A 15,221-nucleotide genomic window follows, 5' to 3' on the forward strand; every position below is an offset into this window, starting at 1 on the left:
CAATAATTATCTGCAAAAACTCAATGAGAGTATTTTTAATTGGTAGTAGAAAATTGCATATATTCATGGCATACAGAATCTTCCACACAATGCTGAATCACTAAAGCCTGCGTCTTCTGTACATGCTACCTTTCTCTGTATTTCTCCTTTGTACTACTAACTCATATTGAGCTAACACATATTAGCGTAGGTCTTGCATTAGATATTCCACTGACTCTTTATCTTTTAATCCCAGCTTTATATGGACAAAAGTTTGTGGACTAGCAAAACTGTTTTTGAAAGATGAAGAAAACTTTGAACGCTGTTAGCTTTATATACCTACTTGGATGCTTGCAGTTCTGACTCCCAATTGTCGAGACGTTAATGACATCCACCTAATACTTGACAGGGACCCTATGGTGTGTAAAAATAATTATTTCTCTTAATCCTGTTCAGTGGAAAGGGCTATTAATAAATGAAAGCAAACAGCTGTAAATTGTGTATTATTAAATAAAGAATAAACTATTACTAATACTCAGTAGAGGATGGTTGGTGGGAAAATATCAATTTTTTTAAAAATATCAGTTTGCTTAACAGAAAATGCTTAAAGGTGCAATCATGCCGTTGAAATAAAATGGCAAAACTCCTATTTATTAATCAGTTTGGATCCCAGTCATAACAACAAAACGAAGGAAGGGAAGTCCTATAAAAATCTGACAACCTATTTTACTGGATTAAGCTTTTCGTGCTGGTTTTATAATTTAATACGGCACATTCCCACAAGATACAGTGCTCCACAGCATCAGCGATGGATAGGTTGGACAGGTGCACGACTAGCAAGCTAACATCACACACGAGCCAATCCGCACAGTTGTAAACAAAATCTGCTCTTTTCCCCCCTTATAGTGTATCGAAGAGCCTGTATAGAGTCCTAAAGTGGGTTCCCTATCGGTAGGAGAAAATAACAGAGGCCTACCAGAGAATATTGAGAAGCAAAGCAGCTAGTAAGCCTGATCTTTATTAAACTGTTGCAACAGGGTCCTCACTCACCACATGCAGGAGGGAGGAGGAACTCCGAACAATGGTGTGCAAGCCCTTTTATAGACTTTTTGAAATTGCCCTCCTGCAAGCTTAAGGCCACCCCCCAATACATCATACATACATCACAGAAGGGGCGGTCTACAGCAGAATCCTAAGGCCAGGATACCTGATCATGGTCACTGATTGCTTGATAATGGTCTCTGATTGCATTACCTGGGCAGTCTGGCTACTCTTTTGTGATGGTGAATACTTTAGTTCCTGAATCCAGGTCACAGGCTCACTCTATTCATACGCAGATATACCCTTAAGACAGGATTTTTGAGCAAAGAGACAATGGGGAGGCTTTCCCCATTTGCCTCCCTTACTGCAGAGGAACACTTGAGGTCACTGGGAAAGTCAAAATGGCTTCATGACTGCTTTCCTGCACTGTTTCAGACCCAACTCTATTGCCATTATTTTCATTGCCATGATCCTACATTTTGTCAAAGGGAAACACCCCACCGGAGAAATCATGTATCAAACAGATGGAAAGCTCTTCAATCTGAGCAGGCTGAAAGCAAAGAGTAAGGTTACCATAACTTCCGTCATAGAGCTTCAGTATGCTGATGACAACATAGTGTGTGCATGCTCAGAGGATGACCTCCAAACCATCCTTAAATATCTTTGCAGAAGCTTACGAAAAACTTGGCCTATCACTCAACATCGAAAAAACCAAAGTGCTGCACCAACAAGTACAAAATAACCCCTCTGCAGCGCCACAAATCCAACTCAATGGTGTAATGTTGGAAAATGTTGATCACTTCTACCTAGGCAATTATCTTTCCACAAGGGCCAACATTGATACCAAAATCCAGCATCGCCTGAGCTCTGCAAGTGCGGCTTTCTCCCAATTGAAGTGCAGAGTGTTTGAGGACCAGGACATTCGCAGGGAAACCAAAATGCTTGTTTACAAAGCTATTGTAATACCAACCTTACTATATGCTTGTGAAACATGAACCACTTATAAACGCCATCTCCAACTGCACACGAAAGCTCATACCAAGAACTAACTTAGTTGGTCTTTAAGGTGCTACTGGAAAGAATTTTTTTATTTTGACTATGGCAGACCAACACGGCTACCTATCTACATCTATTAACAGTGTCTCTGAAAATTTTACACATCACTTAGGAAGACAGGTGAACTAATATCAGTGTGCTGGAAAGAAGTAAAGATCACCAGTGTTGAAGCAATGATTCTTCAACATCAACTTTGTTGGACTGGTCATGTTGTGCGGATGCCTGATGATCATCTTCCAAAGCAACTACTCTATTCCGAACTTAAAAATGGAAAGCATAATGCTGGTGGTCAACAAAAGAGGTTTAAAGACTATCTCAATGCAAATCTAAAAAAATGTAGTATAAACACTAGCAGCTGGGAAACACTGGCTTGTGAGCGCTCCAGTTGGAGAACAGCCTTTACCAAAGGTGTCATGGGCTTTGAAGACACTGGAACTCAGGACGCAAGGGAGAAATGTGCTAAGAGGAAGGCTTGGCAAATCCACACCATGATCAACTCCCGCCTGGAAACCAATGTCCCAACTGTGGAAGGACGTGTGGGTCCAGAACTGGCCTCCACAGTCACTTACGGACTCATTGTTAAAACAGTGTTTATGGAAGCCAATCTTACTCGGCTATAAGTGATCGCCAAAGAAGAAGATACGTATGTGTTTGCCTTGTAAATGTATTAACATTTAATTATATATTTGAGACTTTAAATTCTTATAACAAGAACATACAGTAAACCGCACTTAAAAGTGACTAGCAACACGTGGAGAACAATGAGGGATAGGAGGATTCCGTTATCAATGAGGTACTGTATTCAAAGCACCAACATAAAAGCAATACCAGGAGAAGGGTGTGGCTCCACCTGAAGGCATGTTAAGACCTGAGCAACTCGGAATAATTACTACTGGCTTTGTAGTAAGTATGTCAGATAGTAGTAAGTGTGTAGTAAGTATGCCATTTTTCAGACCCCAGGACCCACTTTTAACCCAAACATCAATTTGGGGACCCATTTCTTAACCATTTACCATATATTTGCATGACAGTGTTCCTGTTGTGACCCACTCCGGGTCCTGTCAACTCTACAGGAATCCTATTAAGACACGACTGAGTAACTGTCCTCATTTTCCACAGAGGAAACTGAAAGCGGGAGGCAAGCAGCTTGGCTAAGGCCGTTTTATGAGTTCCTCCCAGATTTTAGGTTTGAAAAGGAAGCTTCCTATCCCACAACTCGTATTCTGAGCCATTCCAAAGACTTACGCACAGAAGGAAAATAACCACGCTATTACCTCAAGGAAAAGATGCACGACGCCATTTTTCTTGCTTCGCTTGAACTGCAGAAAGAGGTCCCGAAGTTCTCTTTTCAAGGGAAAGGATCATACCAACTAGATAGGGGGGAAGCTGAAGGAGGCACTTGCCAATTGCCCCCACCCCACCCTCTAATCAAGCAGCTCTCAATACCCTGAGCTAGTGCTAAATGCTGGTGTTAAATGCAAAACTGCCACTTTATCTCTGTAAGCTTCCCAGATCTCGAACCGCCGCCCCCCCACACACATTGGGTTAATTGCTCCAGTACCATCCATGGGGTGGTCTTAAAAACTAGGGGGCGGGGCTTCATCCTGTTTTGGACGTGGCAGGATGCAGTTTGTCCTTCAGTACTAACAGTATTCAACTAGGCTGGGAAGGAAAGGGTGCTTTTGATTACTAATGGCTGAAAGGTGTGTGCATCTGGATGAGACCTGCAAAGCAAATCTCTGTGTGTGTTGGGTAGTCGCTTTTTTAGAGCAGATAGACCAGGTGGTAGAAATTAACCCAGTTCTGATTAAACACCACCTGATCAAAAGGTCTCACTTCTACCGTTTCTTATGATACCAAGGTGCTGCCCTTGTTTCCATCTCCCCACACCCTGCTTCCTTGATTTCCTGTTGCTCAGAAATTCAGGCTGCTTCTCTCTGTCTTTACTTTCTGGCTTGCCTTCAGCCAGAGCAGGACATTCCAGCCTGACAGCAGTAGCAAGCTGGGGGATGCAGCAGATTGTTGTTGTTTAATTAACGAACTGGTTGGAGGAAGGCAGGATTGATAATTTGCTCTAGATATTTGCAGAGTGCATGCCAATTTACCTGCCATCTAAGGGTTTACATATGCATATTTCCTAGATGGAAAGGGCCTATATGATCTTGAAGTGCTGAAACATTGCAGGGGTTTACCTAGGTTTGGATTGGAAGGAGTTCAGAGTGTTTATAATATTTTAGTACATTTTCATATATGTAAATAGAACATAGATTGAGGCAGATCTACAGTACATCTTAAACCAGGGGTGGCAAACTTGTGACCTCCTAGATGTTATTGCACTCCCAGCTCCCATCAGACCAAGAAGTGTAGCCTATAGTCAGGGATGGTGGCAGTTGTAGGTTCCCCTTTGTTCTCTTTCACATGCACACAAACCTAGATCACACCAGGTTTAGATGAGAGCAGGAGTGTAGCGTGGGGAGGGCTAGGGGGGCCTTGGCCCTAGGTGCAGATTTTTGAAGGGGTGCATGGGTGTGCAACCAGGTTCCCCCACAACAAGCTCCCTTATCATGGCTGGAGCCATGAGGAGCCAAGCCACACCTTCAGGGCTAGGGCGGCACTGGCACCTCCTCCTCGTAGCCAGCGGCTTAGACTGCCACTGCTTGGTTGGTGGTGAGGGCTTGGGCTGGCATGGCCATCCTCAGCATACACTCACCCCGGGTGCTGACAACCCACGCTACGCCACTGAATGAGAGTGGGTGGGGAAGGCATGCCCCCCCCATCTATGCATTCCCAGAGTTTCTTAGCCATTCAGAATCAGAAATCACCCACTGACTTTTTCCTGCAGACTACCTAACAAAAGTTGTGCCTGGCAACTTTTAGCACCACCACCACCCATATCAGCCAAGACCAAGGGGCATTACACAGACCCTGAAGGTAGTCCCCACCACCACATCTCCTGTGTCCCCCCCCCTCAGTATTACAATGTGAACTGAGTAACCACAAAAGTTACTGTTGACCCGCGTACATCACCTGTCTCACACATTGCACTCGCATATCCAAGAGCAATACAATTGGGGCATGTTAAAGAACTTGCCTACCTGAAGCAACCCTCAGACTTCCAGGAAAGACTGAGCAGCCAGTAAGTAAACATGCTTTTACCTATTAACTGTCGGTGCCCAGACTAGAGACATGCAGCTGTTCTAATGGAAAGCATTTTATGGTAAGGATTTTAAAAGCTCCGTCGCTATTATCTGCTTTGTAGTTATAAAATCACTATGATACTCTATCATAAAAACATGATACGGTTGTGATTATTGTAATTTACTCTTTCTTAAGCATACAGATTAGGCGTCTTCTGGGCTGGGTTGGCCACGGGCATTCTTAAAATAGCCATGGATTACCAAACCTCTTTGGTGTATAAACGAGTGGGTCAGGTTTCGGGTATCTGGACCAATTACCTGGAAATAGCTGCCTGAGGCTTGGAAAAGGTCCTGATTAGCATTCACAGGCAGCGCTAGGGCAAGATGAAGAACTGAAACAAACAGCAGCAGCAGCAGAGGAGATAAAAGGGAAACAGGGAGAGATCATTTTTTTCCCTAACTGCCCTTTAAGGCTTCACCTCTCTAATGAATCCCCTTTTGAAGGCATTTCCATAGAACCACAGAATTGTAGAGTTGGAAGGAACCCCAGGGGTTGTCTTTCATGGGGAGTGGTGGGGTGCAGAATTGCTTAAAATAGGCATCCATACATATGTACATATTTGGAAAAAAAGAATGTGGCTTAACAGCTACCCTCTGAGTTACGAGGAGTCAAGGAAGTACTTCTTTTCCTCTTCGCAAAACTGATGCTGGTTCCCTGAGACTAATTTAAGTAACTTGCACCAAGCATTCCTAAAATCCTATTCTGGATGCATTTTTAAAATGGAAGTAGAGGCATGGGGGAAAGAAACATCAACTTCTCAAAACAGACAGGTTTGCACAAACACTTATTTGAGGATGGGGTTGTGTGCCAATCAAAGACACCTTTCAGTCTTCAGTATTTCTGCAGCTTCATGTGTAAACAACCCCTGAGCTCCTACAAAGAAGCAGCCAGGGCATCTGTAGCCAAGATGCATAGTCAGCTGATCTCAGTTTGCCCAAATAAAACTCTTTAGAAATGCTAGGGCAACTAGTGCAAGTTATGTTCCCTAAAAACAATGTCATGTCTACATCCAAGGACAGCCTCCTAGTCTATGTTGAAAATACATGACCAGTCATAAAACGCACACAAACACTTCTAATTTGTTTAGTAGGCAATCAGACTCTGAAAAGCTGTTCGGCTTTCTTGATGTGTCTGCTTTTTCAGACTTCTCTTCTAGAAAATGAGTGTTTCACTTTAAACTGTATATCTGCATGCTTCTTAAGATATATAGGTATATCTAAAAATTCTAAAAATAGTTTTAGGATGATTGTATAATGGCTTTCATGAAGATGTAGCCAATGCCTCTTTCACAGGGCCTTCTTCTGGTGGCTTCAGGGAATCAGCATCCACAGTGCCCTGCTCCTCCAAGGACACAATTCCATCTGTTACTGGTTTGTCCTCACCAGTTGGCTCCTAATCCTCCATCCTGTATCTTCAGGAGGTGAACAAGTTCAGGAGAGGAAAGGTTAGCCTTTGTGCCAAATTAGGGACCAGTTCAGTTGCTTTTAGTTCAGAGGAAGGGGAAAGGTGGCTCAGCTATATCACGGCTAGTTTGGTCCTAATAGGCTCGTATCTGCAGCTAAACAGAGAAGGCGAAGCCATCAACCAGCCAGACTACTTAAGCAGCCTTCAACCCCAAGAGGCCTGCTTTGGGCAACTGCCAAAAAGCAGTACCACAGCGCACCGCCTGTTTTGTGTCAGTTTGTACTACAGGTCCTTTACAGTTCTATAGCATCGTCATTTGCACTAGGTGGTTTAATGGACACTGGATTTTTAAAAACATTCATACTGTTCACCACAAACTTAAAAATAATATTATATTCTACACTTTTCGTCCTTTCAAAGACATACCCGGGAGGCGTTCAGTAAGAGTTATATTATTCTTTATGGTCTTTTGATCTAGCTGTGGTTCAGTTCAGACTATAAATCAGAGTCTGAGAAATCAGGCCAATAGGTTCTCATGTCTTCAGGGTTTGCAACAGCAAAATGTGTTGGATTGAGAGAGGCTTATAGTGGATGGGGCCCTAGGATTAGAGGCATGATTACTTTCCATTTCTTTTTTAATACTAGTACACCCCTCAGCAAACAGGAGCAGATCTCTGAGTTTTTCCTTTCCTTTTCTTCTTTTCTAAACCGCAACAAATGTACCATGAAGTTGATGGTGAGCAAATTGATGGTCAATATGTGACTGGAGTAGATGTGTGTTAGATATGTCATTTATGTCAATAAATGAGTCAGGCCTTGGGTCTCGTGAGTGCCTGCAAGATCTGACACTGTATCCCAGGATATGGAGCAGTTTTTAAATGGCATTTGTTGCACGCCTAAAGAATATGCGTGCATATCATACTGCTGTGTCCACTATAAGTACAAATCAGGCAGCCGGGGGGGGGGGGAGAGAGAGGGAGAGAGAGAGCTGAAACCAAGAAGCTGAAAGGCACCAATCACTCTTCCAATTTTCCAAAGCAGGCAGTGTCTTTTATGGGGCATAGGGAGAAGGGAGGCCACAGTACAAGTTTTGTATCAGCTCCAGAAAAATCGTGCTCAGGCATCAGGACTGGAACCAGAAGCTTGGATAGGATTCTGTTATATACTTTATGGCCTTATAATTCCATGATTGTGTGTCTGAAATATGCTAAACAAATCCTCACCACTTTTTATTCCAAGTGCAAGGACAGAAAGAGTAGGGTCAGACCCCCCAAGTGTCCCTGCTTTCGAGGGACATCCCTGATTTAGAGAAGCCGTCCTGGTTTCTGATTTGATCCCAGAATGTCCCACTTTTCCTTAGGATGCCCCTATTTTTATTGGAGAAATGATAGAAGGTATGGAGTTATCTGACCCCCGAGCCATCTGAAGGAAATCCTGTATAGGGAAGGTTTTTAACAATATTTAATGTTTTGTTATGGTTTTATATATGTTGGAAACTGCTGAGAGTGGCTGGGGCAACCCAGTAAGATATGTGAGGTATAAATAATAAAATTATCATTTTGGAATGGGACATCCCTATTTTCATCAGAGAAATGTTGGAGGGTATGTAAGGCCCCTAGGGGATTAAACTCTGTTTTCCACATGAATGGGGTCTCTCTCTTTTTTTTAAAAAAAAGGTTGATTAATTAAATCTTAACTTTCTAGTTTTGAAACAAAATCCATGCTTTACCTCAGCCGTATATTATTAATTTATTGAAATGAAAACAAAACCAATCTGTCTCTGATTTGCGTCTAATTTCACACATTCCCTTTAATAGTTTATTTGCTTAGCATGAAGTTGGCAGTTGCTTTAAATCAGTTATACATAAATTCAAAGAGTGGGTCTTTCATTTCAGAATGTTAAGACTTAATTGGATTTACATCAGATTAAAAAGTGGCTTCTGAGAGGGGAGAAATGCCCTCAAACATAAAAGCATGGCTAATTTAATAATACTTTAAAAAGAAACACACACACAAAAAAACTCTTATCATGTAAATGGCAGCAGCTCTTTAGTACTTTCCCCTCTTGTTGCATACTTTGATTCCTACAGAGTATATGATCAAGCAAACTGGACACACCACCATGACCAGTTGATTTATAAAAAAATTCCTTCCAGTAGCACCTTAAAGACCAACTAAGTTAGTTCTTGGTATGAGCTTTCGTGTGCATGCACACTTCTTCAGATACGTATCTGAAGAAGTGTGCATGCACACAAAAGCTCATACCAAGAACTAACTTAGTTGGTCTTTAAGGTGCTACTGGAAGGAATTTTTTTATTTTGACTATGGCAGACCAACACTATCTGTAACAGTTGATTTATGTAGAGCTTGACCGCAGTAGCTCAGGCACTGGTGACTTCAAAGTTGGACTACCGCTATTCATTCTTTGTGTGGCTTCCCTTACATTTGACCCACAAACTGCAGTTAGTACAGAATGCTACAGCACGACCGCTGACAGGTATGAGTCCCTGTCAACATATAACACCTCTGCTCAGAGATATGCACTGGTTGCCAAATTGTTATCGGGCAATGGTTGAGGTGTTACCATTGGTATCTGAAGTTGTTGATAGCTTGGGACCAGTTTACATGCGATAAATACCTTATCCCATAAGTGCACATCTGACTACTTTGATCTGTGAAACTGGCACTCTTACAGGTGCCCCATAATAATCATTCTGCACTTGTAAGAAATTGAGCTGTTAGTGTGGGTGTCAAGATTAAACATGTATCTTGTTCTATTTAGACATGGTTCCAGTAAGTTGGCAGAAGCACCACAGCTAACTTTGGCAACCCAGTAAGTCAGTGGTTTCTGGCATTTATGCTCCTGATGTATGCATATACTATCCTAAAAAAGGCCTCCCTAATGCTGGCCAACATAGGAAACTGCCTTACATATATTGACTCAGACCATTGGTCCGTCTTGCTCAGTATTCTCTTCACTGACTGACAGTGGCTCTCTGCTGTTTCAGTAAGAGAGTCTCTCCCAGCCCTACCTGGAGGTTCCAGGGATTAAATCTGGAACCTTCTGCATGCAAAGCAAATGCTCTACCATTGAGCTACACATCTCCACTTCATTGGCTGGTATGGATAAAGATTGTTCTTTACCATTTAAGACAATGTGAGCCTCCGCGGCGGCTGAAAGGGATGTGAAAATCAGCAAAAATGGTGCGGCGTGTGTGGACGAGAATGGAGGCGCCGCATCAGGCTGCAACCACCGCTCACTGGGAAGACGGTAAGCGGCCATTTCCACACCTCATCTTCTCCATCGCCCTTGGCCATCTTCACATGCTACAAAGCAGGGGTTCTATGGTGCTGGCTCCTGGGACATCTCCCCAAGGCCTGCTGCTATTTTGATCCAAGCCTGTGAATAGTTGGGGAGTTGCCCTGTTAAAAACCACATTTTTGAGCCAGACTCAGGTAAACTTTAGCAGCATCACCAGAACTTCCAGTAGATTAGTGGAAAGGTCAAGCTAAGAGATTCCACAGGGACTGAACTCTTGTTCTCAGACACACCCTGAGAAAGAGAAAGGAAGAGATCTTGCCAATAACTTAATATGAACCAATATCCCACTACATTTATTCAAATTAGTGTGGCAGGGCTCGTTCACACCTGGGGGAGGAGCCTTGTCCGAACAGGGGTTCCTGTGCACACATGGGTGATTGCAAGGGATTTCCCAATTGCTCCAGAGAATTGGGGTCGGTTCTGTACAGAGCTGCTCTTTCCAGTAAAGTGAATGGGAAGGCCTCGTGGACCCTATGTATCACACGAAGCTCTAGATTTTGGAAACGGTGTTTTCTTGTGACTGATCAACAATTGATGATCCGTTTCCAGGGAGACCGAGAAGGAAGTATGAAACCCCTAATAATTCACAAAAGATCCTCATCGTAGCCAACAAGGCAAATTCCTTTGCGTTAAGCAAGAAAACAGCGAAATATGTTATGTACTGAAATACTTACAGAACCTTCTGCAAGCCACTGATTCAAGAATGGAGGACGTTATCTACATCAGAACAACAGATCTTTAGCAATGCATGTTTTGGCTTCCTATTATGGTGCAATTTGATGGGGTAGGACAGAAGGCTATCCCTGTGCATGATCGTTTGGATCTCTAGGCCCAATCCTATGCATGCCATAAGCGGTGCATTGCTTTCTAAATTTGCCTCCTAGTTTAGAGCTGCATGCTCACATTACAGTACACACAAATATCCTTCTGCATCTATGGCTCCCCTTTCTCAATACTAGAAGTAACCGATCCAGCTGTGCAATGCACTGCTGCCACTCTTACGATTAATGAGATGTGTGTGTGTGAATAGGAGAGAGAGCTAGCTGTATGCCAGCATTGGCAGACATTACAGGTGCAATTGTTTGCTGAATTCAGTGCTTACTGGAAGGCAGCAAAATTATTTTCCCCAACAGCCAAGCTAGATAGTTCTGGGTCCTCAGTCAGGATTCCCCCCTTCTTACCAAGGGGTGATTTTGTTTTATAATAGCATGAAAAATGCCTTGCTTGCTACATTTTTAATGCATACCTTCTGTAAGCCTGAAGGTGTTGGGTGTTTGGTGCAAGATCATGTGCCTTTTCCGGTATGTAAAGCAGGATGGATTTCTAGATTCCATAGAACAAAGTGGAGTCTTATGTCCGGATAAAGCCTGAATTAAAATGACAGGAGGCTAGGGAATTAAAAATATTTCCCAACAAAATGCACATTTCCCTCTGGGATTAAGCAATAAGTACAAATACAAAGATAAGAAGAGACAAGAGGAGTAACAGCTACTGACTCAGAATGTCTATGATCATGTCCCATCAATTATTCAGATAAGAAAGATCTACATTAAAATTAATCATACAATTCTGAATTGCTTCTTTACATCAATAATGAAGCAGCTGCACTTAATATAAACAGATAAAGAGAACAGGGTAAGAAATCATCCTTAGCGCACAAAGGAGAAAATAGTATTTTAACTATATGGCTAATTACTGATTTACAGCAGAGGGTTATTTTCAGTGACCTAGAACAGAAAGCTTTCTATTTTGAACACAAATCTTTCTGATAAACAGGAGAGATCTCCCTCCAAGTGGTTGCATCCAACACCAACACCACCATCAACAAAAAATTACAAACCAATTTACTTTGGAACAAGTATTTTGCCTGGTGTTTGTTTGCTTGTTTGTTAAGTTTCCAGCCAGTGTCTGGGTGGGTATGCAACAACTTTGCAATGGCTCTTGCCAGCATGGAGTTGGACTCTGCACTTGGATCTGACCTCTCTAGGAAGGGAGTTCCAAACTCTGGGAACAGCCACCATGAAGGTCTCCTCACAAGTTTCCATCATATGTACCTGTGAGGGTGGATGGATGGAGAGAAGGGCCTTTCTCGATGATCTCATAGCCTGGGCACATTCGTAAGGGAGAATATGGTCCTTCAGACAGCCTGAGCCATAACTCTTTTGACAGAAGTTGTGTTTTGTTTTTTAACTTGAATTATTAAGGTTCTGTGTGTGGAGCCCTGGGGAATGAGAGGGCCATAGCTGGATGAGAGGGTGTGTGGGTGCATATATATATATTTGCTTTCGTAGATTTTCACGGGTACAGGAATGCAGGTTTTGGTGTCTTCGGGTGTCTTCCCGTGTAAGAGTCGGGGTGTCTGTGCGACGTTTCGACGAGGTCTCACTCGTCATCTTCAGGCTGGTGCTATCGGCTTCTTGTTACTGGAACAGAGCAGAGTCTGGTGTTTGAGTTCCTATAAATACTGTTGAGGGGTGTGGTGTATAGCCTCCAACGTTCTGGGCAGAGAGGAAGTTCCTAGATTAGTGTGCCTTTTCTTCTTTTGTTCCTTAATTACTTGAGGGATATCTTGGGTGATTTCATGAGTGATATTCTGAATACCACTGGGTGGGTCATTAAGTGTAGATTAGTTGCTAAAGCTTTCGTGTCTTGACCTCTTGAGCTTGTGAAGAGTTTTTCTGAGAAGATGGCTGTGCTGCATTTAGTTGTGCTCTGGCTTGGCTTCGTGTATAGGGGCGAGCTGTGGTTTTGTGCCTTGTGCCAGCCAGATCTGTGTAGGGATTGCAGGGGGGTGCAGCATCCGGAGGTGCCACTATAGTTTGGCTACTGGATGGAGTCTGTAATATGTCTGTGGAGAGGGTCTGGGTTTGGGTCTGGTGTGGTTGATTGGTGACGGCGTTCTGTGTGCCTCTGGTTCTGGTGTCGGTTTTTGTGGGGAGGGCTAATTTCCAGATGTCTGGCAGGCGGGACGTGTCGTCACGCTTGTTCATGTTGTGAGGGTGTTTCTCTATCTCGATGGCTTCCATGATTATTCTCTTGTGGTGATGTTCCATGTTAAAGAGCAATTTGGAATCTGCAAAATTAATTTCGTGTCCTGTTTCTTTCATGTGTTGGAAAAGAGAGGAAGTTTTTTCTTCTTTTTTGACGGCATTCTTGTGTTCTGCGATACGTGCATTTATTCGTCTGTTTGTTTGTCCAATGTACGTGGCTGGGCAGACTTTGCAGGGTATTTCATAGACCCCTTGGTTTTCCAGCTGGATTTTGTCTTTTGGGTTTCTGAGGATATTGGCTATTTTTTGGTTGGTGCAGAAGGCTGTTTTGATATTGTGTTTATGGAGGATTTTGCTGATTTTGTCTGTAGTGCCCTTGATATAAGGAAGGAGGGCCATGCCATTGTTTTCTTCTGTGTCTTGGTTTTTGGGGGGTGTTTCTTTTTGGATTAGCTTCGTAACCCTGTTTTTCTGGTATCCATTGGCGATTAACACATTTGAGAGATTCTGTAACTCAGTTGTCAAGTGGTCTTTGTCAGCCAGGCGTTTGGTTCTGGAGATGAGAGTCTTGGCTACGGAGTTTATTTGTGCAGGGTGGTGGTGTGATTGTGCATGTAAGTAGCGGTTGGTGTGTGTTTTTTTCCGGTAGATAGTGTGTCCTAGGGAGCCATCAGGTTTTTTGTAGATTAGGACGTCAAGAAAGGGGAGTTGGTTGTTGTCTTCTATTTCCATAGTGAATTGTATTTTGGGGTGTAGGCTGTTGAGATGTGTGAGGAAGCTATCTAGTTTTTCTTTCCCGTGTGGCCAAATTACAAAGGTGTCGTCAACATATCTGAGCCAAAGTTTGGGTTTGTGTTCTCAAGCTCAAGAGGTCAAGACACGAAAGCTTTAGCAACTAATCTACACTTAATGACCCACCCAGTGGTATTCAGAATATCACTCATGAAATCACCCAAGATATCCCTCAAGTAATTAAGGAACAAAAGAAGAAAAGGCACACTAATCTAGGAACTTCCTCTCTGCCCAGAACGTTGGAGGCTATACACCACACCCCTCAACAGTATTTATAGGAACTCAAACACCAGACTCTGCTCTGTTCCAGTAACAAGAAGCCGATAGCACCAGCCTGAAGATGACGAGTGAGACCTCGTCGAAACGTCGCCCAGACACCCCGACTCTTACACGGGAAGACACCCGAAGACACCAAAACCTGCATTCCTGTACCCGTGAAAATCTACGAAAGCATATATATATATATATATATATATATATATATATATATATGCGGGTGGCGCTGTGGTCTAAACCACAGAGCCTAGGGCTTGCTGATCAGAAGGTTGCTGGTTAGAATCCCCACGATGGGGTGAGCTCCCGTTGCTCGGTCCCAGCTCCTGCCCACCTAGCAGTTCAAAAGCAAGTCAAAGTGCAAATAGATAAATAGGTACCGCTCCGGTGGGAAGGTAAATGGCGATTCCGTGCGCTGAAGTGGCTTAGTCATGCTGGCCATATGACCTGGAAGCTGTCTGCAGACAAACGCTCGCTCCCTTGGCCTATAGAGCAAGATGAGTGCACAAGCCCAGAGTCGTCCGCAGCTATACCTAACGGTCAGGGGAATCCTTACCTTTACAGTGGTACCTCGGGTTACAGACGCTTCAGGTTACAGATGCTTCAGGTTACAGACTCCGCTAACCCAGAAATAGTACCTCGGGTTAAGAACTTTGCTTCAGGATGAGAACAGAAGTCGTGCGGCAGCGGCATGGCAGTAGCGGGAGGCCCCATTAGCTAAAGTGCTACCTCAGTTTAAGAACAGTTTCAGGTTAAGAACGGACCTCCAGAACGAATTAAGTTCTTAACCCGAGGTACTAGTATATATATATATATATATATATATATATATATATATATATTGGTGTCTTCGGGTGTCTTCCCGTGTAAGAGTCGGGGTGTCTGTGCGACGTTTCGACGAGGTCTCACTCGTCATCTTCAGGCTGGTGCTTTCGGCTTCTTGTTACTGGAAGTTCCAGTAACAAGAAGCCGAAAGCACCAGCCTGAAGATGACGAGTGAGACCTCGTCGAAACGTCGCACAGACACCCCGACTCTTACACGGGAAGACACCCGAAGACACCAAAACCTGCATTCCTGTACCCGTGAAAATCTACGAAAGCAAATATATATATATATATATATATATATATATATATATATATATATATAATCTCAACAACAACTA

General features: G+C 43.2%; 1 long non-coding RNA gene across 4 annotated transcripts in view; it reads right to left on the reverse strand.

The window, feature by feature from the left end:
• The window catches only part of LOC309527273, a 55,468-nt gene extending 51,977 nt beyond the window's left edge, over nucleotides 1-3,491 (reverse strand). For 3 of the 4 annotated variants that reach the window (XR_014217166.1, XR_014217167.1, XR_014217168.1), the window contains exon 1: nucleotides 3,351-3,491. This is a non-coding gene — a long non-coding RNA (uncharacterized lncRNA). Of the gene's footprint in view, nucleotides 1-322; nucleotides 394-3,350 lie in introns of all 4 variants that reach the window. The other variant, XR_014217169.1, reaches the window with a different exon arrangement.
• Between the last annotated feature and the right edge of the window lie 11,730 nt (nucleotides 3,492-15,221).

Source organism: Podarcis vaucheri (genome assembly GCF_965113315.1).
Source record: "Podarcis vaucheri genome assembly, chromosome: 1".
Classification (NCBI taxonomy): Eukaryota; Metazoa; Chordata; class Lepidosauria; order Squamata; family Lacertidae; genus Podarcis; species Podarcis vaucheri.